The sequence below is a fragment of the Euprymna scolopes genome, chromosome 7 (genome assembly GCF_053919585.1).
Source record: "Euprymna scolopes isolate OS-2025 chromosome 7, ASM5391958v1, whole genome shotgun sequence".
NCBI lineage: Eukaryota > Metazoa > Mollusca > Cephalopoda > Sepiida > Sepiolidae > Euprymna > Euprymna scolopes.
The window spans coordinates 73,054,754-73,068,855 of record NC_136488.1 but is presented as its reverse complement, the minus strand read 5'-3'; positions in this window follow the sequence as shown (position 1 = coordinate 73,068,855).

Below are 14,102 nucleotides of genomic sequence, written 5' to 3'. Positions count from 1 at the left end.
GAAGTTTGTTCCAAAAGTAAGGTCTCCAATTTTCAACTCAAAAACTAAGACGTTGAAGAACTACGAAGACGGAAGTTGTACCATTAAAACAATCGATTTTTGTGCTCCAGAATTTATTTTCTATAAAATTATCACCAATCTGAATGCAATTTTGCAGCCTCTTTTGATACTTCGATCGTAAAAGTCTGGAGAGGTCTTTATCATTCACATTTCTGTCAAGATTCTGAAATCGACGAACCCATCTCTTTACTGTACTGACATTAACTGCTTCTGCTTTGGAAACATCCGGTAGGCGCAGGTGAATGTTCATCGGTTCAATTTTTTCTGCATGGAGGAATTTAATGAAGCATTTATGTTTCTGATGTACGTCCGTGACAGGGGTTGCTTTCTTAGAGTCTCACACCGTCAATATCTGCAACTTAGAGTTGAAACTTTCAAGCCAAAAATCCATGTTCATGACAATGCCATTTGCGATCCGCTCTGATCTATTCGTGAAGAATAAAAATAGGAGGTATTACTTTTGGAACGTCCCTTATAACATACAGTCGTTTTATTCCGACCTTAACTTGTCCCTCACAGGTCTTGAATTAAAGGTATGATTACGAATGGCAAATGATAATTAAGTCCTACCTCGCCCTCTCGGGGTAATAGAAGACGTTCTTTCACTTTAACTAGTGATCTTCGTTTGTAACAACTCTACCTATTTTTTTTTACATTTGTCTCCCTTTGCGATAGCTTTGGGTGTCGGACTAAAACCATCAACTTCTATATTTAAAAGCTGTCATTTGTTTGGACTTCCTCATTTTGCTTCCTTTTTTTTTCGCAATTTTTGTATATATTTTTGTGTGCACTTTTCTTTTTGTCAGAATTGGGTCGGAAATAATCGGTTGGTGGATTGGTTTTAGTCCGCGTTTTTCTCTGAAAATAAGTGCTCGATGATTTCTAATAGAGGAGAAAATGGACAGTTGTATCTTATTTGTTTGTGTTATACTTTATAAATATATACACACACAGACACACACACACACACACACACACACACACACATATATATATATATATATATATATATATATATATATATACAGGGTGACCCAAAAAAAAACAGAGGACATCACTTGTTTTTCTGAGCAATTTACAGTCAACGGAGAAAAAAAGGCCAAAGATATGTTTTGATGTGATGTTTTGAATATAATAAACTAGTTATGACCAAAGTTTCATTTCATTCGGACAAAACACTAAGAAACGTGGCCTAATTAGAGTTGGGGCCCTTTTTTTGGGGGGGGGGGTCACCCTGTATATATATATATATATATATATATATATATATATATATATATATATATATATTATCCAGATTAATATTTCCAAAGGTGAATCCACCAATGAAGCTAATGCAAGAGTGTCAAATACCGTAGTAGGACAAGATATACTTTTTATTTGTTTCCTATATGCATTTATATGTCGCTATACATTCATGAGCATGTTTCAGTCCACCAGTTACAAGTAACTCTTCAGACGGTATTGCTTAAACAAAAGTAAAGTCCGTAACCTATATCTATAGCTATCTTTCTCTCTCTCTCTCTCTCTCTCTCTCTCTCTCTCTCTTTATATATATATATATATATATATATATATATTTAAGTGAACGTGTCTGTCTGTGTGTCTGTGTACATTTTCCTTGGCAATAACTCTGTTCATTTTTAGTCTACAGACTCGAAATTTGATATACAGGGTACTGAGATTTGGGAAAATCTATGTGATCTGTTTTCGGCCAGAAATTTGGCTGTTAAGGGGTCAAAGTTCAACGATTTGACCTTTGAGAACTTTACCAAACTCCTCCGCCAATTTTGGGTCTAAACACTTGAAATTTTAGATATAGGTTCCTTGGACATGTATCTAACTTAATAACTTGATTTGAGCCCCAAACAATAAATTTTAAGGGGTCGTAATAGGGGTCAAATTTTAAAAAAATTAAAGACACTTTGACAATTCCCTACAGGGATCAATTACTGACGATTCTGTGCAATGAATATATTTTCTTACATTTCTACTAAACCCTAGCCACACATTGAGCAGTTTTAGGTGAATAACGAATATCTATACGCATTATATTACATCAACTAATAATATTATAAGTGTATACATGAAATAATAATAAATTTTGCTATATATATATATGTGTGTGTGTGTGTGTGTGTGTGTGTGTGTGTGTGTGTGTGTGTGTGTGTGTGTGTGTGTGTGTGTGTGTGTGTGTGTGTGTGTGTCATTATCATCATATCGTATGAATCCTAAAATTCTGTTGATTCGGCACTCATTTCCTCGATATTTTTCTAGTCAGAATTCTTTCTAGTAAGACATCAGGGTCTTACGGGAGTAATCGCGAGAAGTTTGCCAACCTCCTAAGTGAAAGTGATTTTTGTGGAACAAACTAGATTCGGACTTTGAACACCCAGGTTGTCAATCTATATCGTAAACCACTAGATAACCGTGAGCACCCCATATATATATATATATATATATATATATATATATATATATATATATATATATATATATACATATTAGGACTATGACAAGAGAATATTCTTTGTATTGTTTTGACTCTCGAGTATATATCCGACACAGTTAGACACAGTAAATGAATCGAGAGCCACATCACTCTATATAAAAGCATATAAGATATTAACTGATACATACTCGAGAGTCAAAATAATGAAAAGAATATTCTCTTGTCATAGCCCTAGTGCATATAAATGAGGGTGAGGTGTCAATTATAAATTTGTAAACTGTATACCATTTATTATATTAAGAGATTAATAAAACTGGAAAGAAGTATTGAGAAAATAAACAAAATCGTGCGTTATATCCAAAGAGAAGTTTTCTTCGTGATTAAAAAAATATATATATGTTTTTTTATAAGACGTTCGTTTTTAATAATTAATAAATCTTTTTTCCAGAATTAAGAGGAGACCCCAAAGAAGGTGTTGAAAAACTTCCAGAACTCATCAAACGACTGTTTTATATATACTAGCCGGTCGCTCGGCGTGCCCGGTTGTAAAATACGCATAAATATTATATTTTGATTCATACAAACACTGAGACAAACCTTAAGATTATTGTTTTTTTTTGTTTTTTTGTTTTCTAAATACTTAACTTCTTGTAAGTAAAAAAAAAAAAAAAAATCGAAACCAAAACTTAAAGACAGTTAGTTTAGTATGCTACCCATTAGGCCAGATTGACACAATCTTTGAAAGGTGTTTTTAAACCTACGTATTCTTAACGTAAGGAATATGTCAGGTGAATGATTCACGCATGCGCATTCGTGAAACAGTTGACAAACGGATAAAAATCCAATAACCCACATGTTTTAATTTTTCAATTTTAATCCCTTAACAGTCATTTTTCCAGATGAAAACTGATTAAAAAACCTGAATACCCTACATGCCAAATTTAAAATATGTCGATCTGAATACCCTACATACCAAATTTAAAATATGTCGATCAAAACTCCGTTGAGTATATAGGTTGAAAATATCTTCACACACATTCTAACTTTAATAGATATATACATTATGTGGGACAAAATGAATTACAAGGTTGATGTGCCGCAGTGTTAATTCCAAAGCCAACTCACCTGTATACAAAAATTGTTGATTGAAGGGCTCGAGGCAACCTATAAATATGATTAGAAATGACATCCCAAACACATGACCGATGGTCATTAAATCTTAAAACAACAAAGATGACAGTGGTTGCCTCAGAAAAATCTGCCCATTGATTATCCTGAAATTTGCGCTATTTTTTTTTTTTTTTGTATTTTTTACTGATCCATGGAAGTTAAATAAAAAAATAGGTTTCATTATTGTAATCCTACAATTTAATATATTTTAAAATTAGAATATTCTTGAAATTGATTAATATAGAAGAAAAATTACCTAGCACTTCGGCAATTACCACTTTTGCATTCTTTGCACCTAACTAGCAGCATGAAACACCCAATCTTACAAGATAACATGAATCATACCTGGACACACACACACACACACACACACACACACACACACACACACACACATATATATATATATATATATATATATATATATATATATATATATATATATATATATATGACGTAAAAAGTATAAAATAATCCGGCGGTATCAGTTAAAGTGGAAAAGCGAAAGACCTAAACTCCACGTTTGGCCACAATGTTGCTTGGACTTTATCAAGGAAAAAAAAGTTAAACTTTCATGGTTAGCTTTTTGTATCTGGAGCAACAGTTGAAGAAAACGTTGAGTTTTAGGTCTTCAGCTTTTCCATTCACACACACACACACACACACACACACACACACACACATATATATATATATAAGACGAGAGAGAGAGAGAGAGAGAGAGAGAGAGAGAGAAGGAAAAGGGAGAGTGCAGAGAATATAGTAATTCGATTAAGAGAAATGTGCATTTTTAATAATAGAAGGCCTTGAACGTTTGAAATCTTTCTATATTTATTCTCCATATTAGACGCGCGCCGATGCATGTGTTTCGAGTGTTTTAAAATTTTCACGCGTGCAGTTTTTCTGTAAGTGATAAATAGTATTAGAAGCCGTTTTATTAGGAAATATTATAATATCATTAATTTTATGACTATGAATCATTAAATCCTGTCTTTTTAATCTCTACGAAGAGTGCGTTTGTCTGTGCTTTCTCCGTGTGTGTATTTTGTGCCCTGTGTGAGTGTTTTTATTCGTTGTGCTTTTACTTTTTCTTCCTGTTATTTTTAATGATAAGCGTTATTGTGTATCAGTCTGTGCGTTTTGCTCGCTTTTATAAGTATGTGTTCATGCGTATTCTTCATGTATATGTGTCTGCGTGTGCGTATGTGTGTAGAAAAATGTCTGTGTGTGCGGGTAGAAGAATGTTGCTGTATTTTTGTTCGTATATCTTATGTGTTTGATTTTGGGTATGTGTGGTGACTGTATGCGTATATATATATATATATATATATATATATATATATATATATATATATATATATATATATATATATATATATAAATATATATATAAATACATATATATAAAAATATATGTATGCGTATATATATACATGAATATATATATATATAAATATATATAAATATATATATAAATACATATATATATAAATATATATATATATAAATATATATATAAATATATATATATATAAATATATATATATATATAAATATATATATAAATATATATATAAATATTTATAAATATATATATATATAAATATATATAAATATATATATATATATTTATATATATATATGTATATATATATATATATGTATATATATATAACGGTAAACAATCATAACAGTACATGGAAAAATCAGGATATATTTATACGGAGTACATATGTCTACATGTATGCCTGGGCATATATATATATATATATATATATATATATATATATATATATATATATATATATATATGCCCAGGCATACATGTAGACATATATATATATATATATATATATATATATATATATATATATATATATAGTAATTTATAAAATATATATGGCGATTAAGCTACACTGAATATTCTGCGTTTCATCCAATATAGGATTCGTCAGGCTTATGCGCATAAGCCTGACGAATCCTATATTGGATGAAACGCAGAATATTCAGTGTAGCTTAATCGCCATATATATTTTATAAATTACTAACTAGCTCTACCTACTTATTGAGCACTTTTGAAGTAAATACTTAAAGTTTACGCATAAATCTATACTTCCGTATATTAAATTTATGCGAATAAATGAAGTAGTTATATATATATATATATATATATATATATATATATATATATATATATATATATATATATACATATATATGCCCAGGCATACATGTAGACATATGTACTCCGTATAAATATATCCTGATTTTTCCATGTACTGTTATGATTGTTTACCGTTGGTATGGATTTATTCATGAATCGTTTTTAATTGTATTAGGAGGAAAACGTAATCCTCCGTTTGATTTTGAATTAATCTTTACTGCCTTCATAGATATGTTGAAAAAACAAAAAGTTTTCTGTTTTATGAAAGTTATATTGTTCTTTTTTATAGAGAGACTCTGTTGTTGAGTCCCTGGGGGTGCATTTTGTTCATCTGAGTTCACATATATGCACATCTACAAGTAAAAATGGAGGCAACAGATAAAGCCTAATAACATACACAAAATTCTGCATACACACAAAATGTACCATGAAAACTGCATCAAATTTCTCACATTCACACGGACTAAATTGAGCACGAATTGAACACACCATAACATACTAGTAACAACGAAAAATACATTTAAACTCAGTGACAAAAAACGATTATAAACACACACTGAACAATCCAATTACACAACTGCATGAATGAGCACAAGATGTGATAAATAAACACACACAGATTAGGGATACACTCACACGCACCGACGTCACACAGCCGAATATTAACCCACAGAGGAATGAGTAATAAAACTAATGAATTAATAACTATTTCCCATAAAACGTCTATTAATTCTAATTCCACTAGCAGAAACATCATACGCCTGATGATGAAAATAAAAGTGTTCGAAACTTTCGTGACCTTCGACTGATATATATATACATATACATATATATATACATACATATATATATATATATATATATATATATATATATATATATATATATAGATAGACTATACATCAAGGGCGCTTGAAAGTCAAATCACAACGCAATATTAGGAAAATAAACAAATATTTTACTTGTTTGAAATTAATTATTTTAATATATTTCGGGTTAAACTCTATCCTCAGTATGCTGTTTCTTTCTTTCTTTTTTCTTCTTTTTTTCTTTCCATGTTGTAAAGTTGGAGAAAGAAAAGTCTGTTTGTAAAGATTCACACGTTATCGCTCAGCGATTGTATTTTGAAATGTTTGAACGTGGCGTTGGTTACGCGAGATTAACGTCAAGGCTGTGACTTCCATTATAGAAGCGTTGATTTAATTTGAATAAAATAAAATACACATCAAGTGTGTTTGAAAGCCAAATCACAACGCAATATTAGGAAATAAACAAATATTTTACTTGCTTGAAATGTATGATTTAAATATATTTCGGAGTTAAAATTCATCCTCAGTATGTTGCTTTCTTTCTTTTTTTCTTCTTCTTTCTTGCAGTGTAAATCAATTCTTCTATAATAGAACTCACGACTTTGACGTTACTTAGAGACAACGCGGATCTTTACAAACAGATTTTGCTTTCTTCAAGGTTACAGCATGGCAAGAAAGAAGCAGAAAGAAATAAAAGGAAATAATACATTGATGATGGAGTTTGACCCCGAAATATATTAAAATTATTAATTTCAAGCCAGTAAAATATTTGTTTATTTTTCTAATATTGCGTTCTGATTTGGCTTTCAAGCGTACTTAATGCGTATTTTATTTTATTCAATTTAAATCAACGCTTCTATAATGGAATTCACCTCCTTGCTATATATATATATATATATATATATATATATATATATATATATATATATATATATATATATATATATATATATGTGTGTGTGTGTGTGTGTGTGTGTGTGTGTGTGTGTGTGTGTGTGTGTGCGTGTGTGTTATAAATAGTGTACACAATCGATTCATATTTGGTGCTACAGTTCACCACAACAGGAGAACAACTGAAAAAATTTAATTATGGATTTTAACTGTCACTCGTCGGAATGAACGGTTGCATGAAAAAATCAAAAAATCAAAAAAATGTATTGATTTGTGCAAACCATTTTAAATTTTGATATAAAGTGTATTTATAAAGCTCCGCCTTGTATCGACCACTTTTGAAACGTATTGGTTTCAAGTTCATTTAATCAATACATTCGGAGGTGTTCGATTTATATACAAAATAATACCTAAAAGTTGCGTAGATGAAATTTGAAATAAATTAAGTTTGTCTGATACCAATGAATATACCGCAAGCACTGAATCAACTCCATGGTTGGGACGTTAGGTCAATCAGTTTAAACATAACAACTTAGAAATATACAAAAGTATGACACAATCATTATTAAGTACACAAACTATAGTGAACATACGTTGCTGAGACAGATTTACTAAGTCTGTTCACCAGCATTTATAAGCAAGGAAGTTATAAACATTTTGCTTATAGTCAAGCAAAAGGGTGAACACCCCAACTTAATTACAAGTTCAACGAATAGTTTGTTCAACAATGTGAAATACGACTACGATGGGCGTGCAATAAGTAATTCCCCTAACCCACTTCCCATAGCAGTAGAGCACCGAAACTTGGCACAGTTATTAGTCTTTCTCTACATAGGAATCACCCAGAGTTATGTATTTCTCCCATCGTTTGATGCAGCTCTGCAGACCGTTTTTGCAGAACACCCCAGGTTGGTTCTCCAACCACGACGTGACTTCAGAAATCAAGGCTGCATTATCTGGGAAACGCTATCCTTTCAAAAATAACTTCATGGCTGGGAAGAGGTGAAAGTTAGAGGGTGCAAGGTCAGGAGAGTAGGGAGGCTGGAGAAGGATTTCATAACAACACGCCCGTGCTTCTGATCTGGCGACATGCGAGTTGTGGACCGGAGCGTTGTCCTGCAGAAGGAGTGTACCTTTGCTGATCTTGCCCCGCCTCTTGATTTTGATAGCTTCCCTTAATTTCCTCAAAACTGAAGCATAATAGGCTCCTGTAATTGTGGTATCCTTTGCCTGGAAATCTGTCATCACTACTCCGTCCTGGTCCCAGAAGACTGCGAGCATGACCTTGCCAGCGGAGGGCTTCATCCTTGCCTTCTTTGGAGGTGGTGGGTCCAAGTGTTCCACTGCATTGACTGGGCTTTGGTCTCTGGATCATAGTGATGGACCCAGGTTTTATCCTGTGTAATTAGTCTTTTGAAAAAATTCGACCCATCTTCTTGGTACATCTCCAAATTCATTCTCGAGCACTCGACGTATTCTCGCTTCTGGAATGGTGTGAGCAACCTGGGAATCCATCTGGTAGACACCTTATGCATATGCAAATAATCATGAATGATAGTTTCCACAGACCCTATACTAATCTTGACATCTTGGGCTATTTGGCTTATAGTAATGCGCCGATTTTCCAAAATGGCAGCTCAACTTGACGGACAGATACCTCATCAATGGCAGACTTCCGGCCATGTTTGAATTCACGATGTCAGCGTTATACAAGGTCATATGATGGGCCATTATCACCATAAGTTTCTTTCACTTCATCAAAAGTCTCCTTTCAAATACAAAAACCGGATCACTGCTCGACATTCAACAGGCTCCATTTCACACCTATAAAACAGAAACCGCAATTAGTTCAAACACCTGTAAAACAAAAACCACAATTAGTTCAGAGTTGTAATTTGCTACATAACCTGTAGAGATATAAATCATTGCACATGCAAATTTTCAGCTAGATCAGACAACTGGAAGTGGGTCAGGGGCATTACTTATTGCACGCCCCTCGTAACTTACTTTATTAGTTATTTATTATTTCGTATGGCTAGCTGAAAACAAAACCACAGAAATCAATCATATTTTCACCAAATATATATGCGTGTGTATGTGCGCGTGTGCGTGCGTGTTTGCGTGCGTGCGTGCGTGCGCGCACGCGCGTGTGTGTGTGTGTGTGTGTGTGTGTGTGAGAGAGAGAGCGCCAGAAAGTCTTAGAACATCATCACTATCAATTAGTCAGTACAATATTCAACCTGCTGGTTTGATTGAAATTTTTGCTGACACAAAAATGTAGAATTCATCATCTAAAACCATACGAATCTTGCCGATTTAAAGTGGACCTCACCATTCAAACATTCCTGTGTCACTCTAGCAGCTTTCTAAGTGTTACACACACATACATACATTATTACTAGCTACACTGATGACATTGGAAGCGTACATAAATCGAAACTTGAAGAGAGTAGACATCGAATCAACAGCACGTGATTATTAACAGCGATTTCCAAACAAGATCCGAATTTAATTATGATTACGTGAAATCGCTATCAGTCAAACATCTAAGAAAATATCGAGTAAAACATAATGTAAATTTCTGTGTTTCAAACTTGGACTCCTGCTTTTCTTAAAACTTGAAATGACATCGAAAAACCTCAAAATGTAACTTTTTGTTTTGTTTTATTAGAGTCCTTATCAAGAAATTACAACAACAAAAAAACCCCGTCTATTTAGGAATCAAAGTTAACATTTTCTGGATGCTTACAATATATTATGTCATGGTTTCTTCAATTAGTTAAAAGGTCTAAATGCTTAAATAATAATTTAAAAAATAAATTAAACGTCTCAACAAAATAATAGGGTTTTGAGGCACGTATAGGACATATGTTTGGAAGTTGCAAGGAATCTGGCATAAATGGAGAAAAACGAGTGGATGAAATTAAATATATATATATATATATATATATATATATATTATTTTTAAAATATAATTATCCACTGACACATGTTTCGTCATCTACGACTCATCATATATATATATATATATATATATATATATATATATATATATATATATATATATATTATCTATTGATTCATTAATTAATTAATTTATTTATTTTCTATTTAGTGTCGTCTAACAACTCTTGCTGACATTTTTTAAGTGATGACCTGTACATTTCAGTTGACGTATATTATTTTGCCCTGTATATTTTTTCGCGCCTTTAACATTTTCCTGTCTGGGTCATTTTGACTTTTGTTTCCCTTTATTTTATTTTATTTTATATTTTATATTTAACTTTATCATCATTTTTTTCCTCTTTCTCTTCCCTGATCTTTTTATATTCATGTCTCGGAAGTAGAGTGAAAAGCACATCTTATTTTTCTTTCATTAATATAATTGGAATCTTTTCTTTTTTCCTTGTACACATTTTTGTGAAATATTCCATGGATTTCTGCCTTTGGATTATTATGGACCATCTTCTTCCAATTACGGGATTTCCTTGGATTTTACTTGTACAAATGGAAATTCTTTTAACTTTCTTGAAGTTTTACATTTGGATTTTACCGTCACTGGATTTTTTATCTTCCACCAGACTATCCATCCATTCATGTGTAATCACCTTTTTCTTCACCATATTCCCTCTGCTTCACTTTTTATGTTTTCAAGTAAGATCTTTGACTTACTTGTTGTTTCATCAAATACTTCTGCATGTAAAATCCGATCCCGCATTTTGCTAATTCCTACCCTCTGATGAGAAGGAAAGTATTTCTTCGAAACTCCTCGGATTAAGGACTATCCATTTATCTAGTGTTTCCTTTTCAGATTAAATATGTTTTTAACTAATTTCAAAGTGTTTTTTAACATATTTTATTAACAGTTTGCTCATATATATATGTACATATATATATATATATATATATATATATGAAATTGTGCGTGTGTGTGCGTACATTTCCCTACCAAACTACTCTGTCAATTTTTAATCTACTCGAGATTTGACATAAGGGGTATTGAAATTAGGGGAAATCTTTTTAATCGGTTTTCGGCAGAAATTTTGCTGTCAAGGGGTCAAAGTTCAACGATTTATCCTTTGGAAACTCTACCAAACTCCTTCGCCAATTTTGGGTCAAAACATTTAAAATTTTAGATCGAGGCTACTTGGACATGGATCAAACTTTTTAACTTGATTTGAGCCCAAAACAGTTAATGTTAAGGGGTCAAAATCGGGGTCAAAGTTTAAAAAAAATTACCTCTGCTGTCTCTACCAAATTACTTTTTGGTCTAAACATTTGAAATTTTACATAGAGTGTATTCAGACATAGGGCAGTTTTTTTAATCGTTTTTTTTTTCTGAAACTTTGGCTTCCAAGTGGTCAAAGTTCAAAAGATTTTACCTTTGCGATTTCTAGCAAACTATTAAGCCAATTTTTGGTCTAAACATTTGAAATTTTACATAAAGGGTATTCAGACATGTAGCAAGCTTTTTAATCTGTTTCTGGGCGAAATTTTGACTGGCAAAAGATCAAAGGTTACAGAGTTGAACCTACCAAACTCCTCCGCCAATTTTGGGTCTAAGCACTTGAAATTTTAGATATAAGTTACTTTGACATGGGTCAAAAATTTTCATTTAATTTGAGCCAAAACAATAAATGTGTAGGGGTCAAAATTAGGTCCAAAATAAGAAAATTGGACGTCTACGGTCTCTACCAACGTTTCTCTATGATTGTTAAGGAAGCCTATTATATAGAAAGGCATTACCGTACATATTCACACTTTTTAATAAAAACATATGCATATAAAGTTATGAACAGTACATAGGGCTCGAGCAAAGCAAATAATAATGAAATATAAGAGAATATTGTTTAGGAAGAAATAAAATCTTACATCAGATGGTCTCCTGACATGTTTTCAAAATCAGATTCAAATAACAATCCATCTGATATATCGATGCTTGATTCGTACTAGCCAAGTTGTTTTTAGTTTTTTTTATTCCACTATATTATTGATACGCACTTAAAAATGAAGGAATTGATTTCTTTAATCAAAGAGTAAATTTCTTTACATGTTCCCTGTGTGTATATCTATGGAGAGGAATGGGCCGAGCAGAGAAAAAATAGGAGGTGAGTGTGGGAGAGAGAAAGATAAAGAAGAGGTGGAAGTTTTAATAGAAATATGTTGCACTTTTGTCCCGAATGATACAGAGTATACCTGTTAGTTGTGTATAAAATGAAATCAGTAAATACAAAGAATCAAATAAAAGGTGAAATGAGCAATAGAAGTACATAAAGGGGGTATTAAAAAATACAGGAAAAATTAATTTAAATTATAAAGATAGAATACAATGGAGACGAACAATCGCAAGGAAAGAAAAATGAACGAAATCAAGCATAAAAAAGAAAAAAAATAGAAAGTGGGAAAAAAATAATGTAGTGTAGTAATAAGTAGATGAAGATATACAAAACCCAATAAAGTATAGAAATAAAGGTAGAAAAAAAAAACAAAAAGGGAGAAAGCATGAGAATAAAGAGGAAAATAATAAACGAATAAAAGAAAGCAAGAATAAATTGAATAAAAAAATAACTAAAAATGTGGATAAAAAACATAAAGCAAAAGAAAGAAAAGAAAGGACTAAAAAAATATAATCACATGTTAATGAGATGATAAAAACTTAACCAAATTTCTAGTAAAAAGACGGAAAAAAATAAAATATAGATCGAGTTTAAAAATTTAATCAGACTGAAAAAGATTAATTATGACACGAATCAGTAACAGGATGCACACACATATATATATATATATATATATATATATATATGTGTGTGTGTGTGTGTGTGTGTGTGTGTGTGTGTGTGTGTGTGTGTGTGTGTAAGATATATCCCTGGGGGATTACAATCAGTGTAAAACAATGAGACTCAACACGCAGAGAATGTTATAACAAGTTTATTGTACACCAGTACAATGTGATAAATAAGATGTATATATATATATATATATATATATATATATATATATATATATATATATGTACATATATATATATATATATATATATACTTCATTTAATCACATAAATTATTGTACGAAGATATAATTTTATGCGTAAATTTTTCAGCATTTACTTCAACAGTGCTCAATGCATAGGTAGAGCTAGGTAGTAAGCTATGGAAATATATATGGCAATTAATCTACACAGAAGATTCCGCGTTTCATTTGCGTGAGAATTCGTCAGGCTTATGCGAAATTTGTGGGTGTCGCGCGTTTATATATACGACCATGCTATTGAGTTTTTTTTGTTAGCTAATCAGCTTTCTAGTTGCCACAGTTCCCATCCAATCATCCAATGAGCTGGCACTTACACTTTGTGTGTTTATGAAGATGGTAGATATTTCGTTCTAGGCGTAGTTGGATATGTGATTTTGTTTTTTTTTTTGTTTTTTTTTTCTTTTTTCTATATTTCAGATATTATGATATATATATATATATGCATGCACACACACACACACACACACACACACACACACATATATATAGATAGATAGATAGATAGATAGATAGACTTATTTATTAA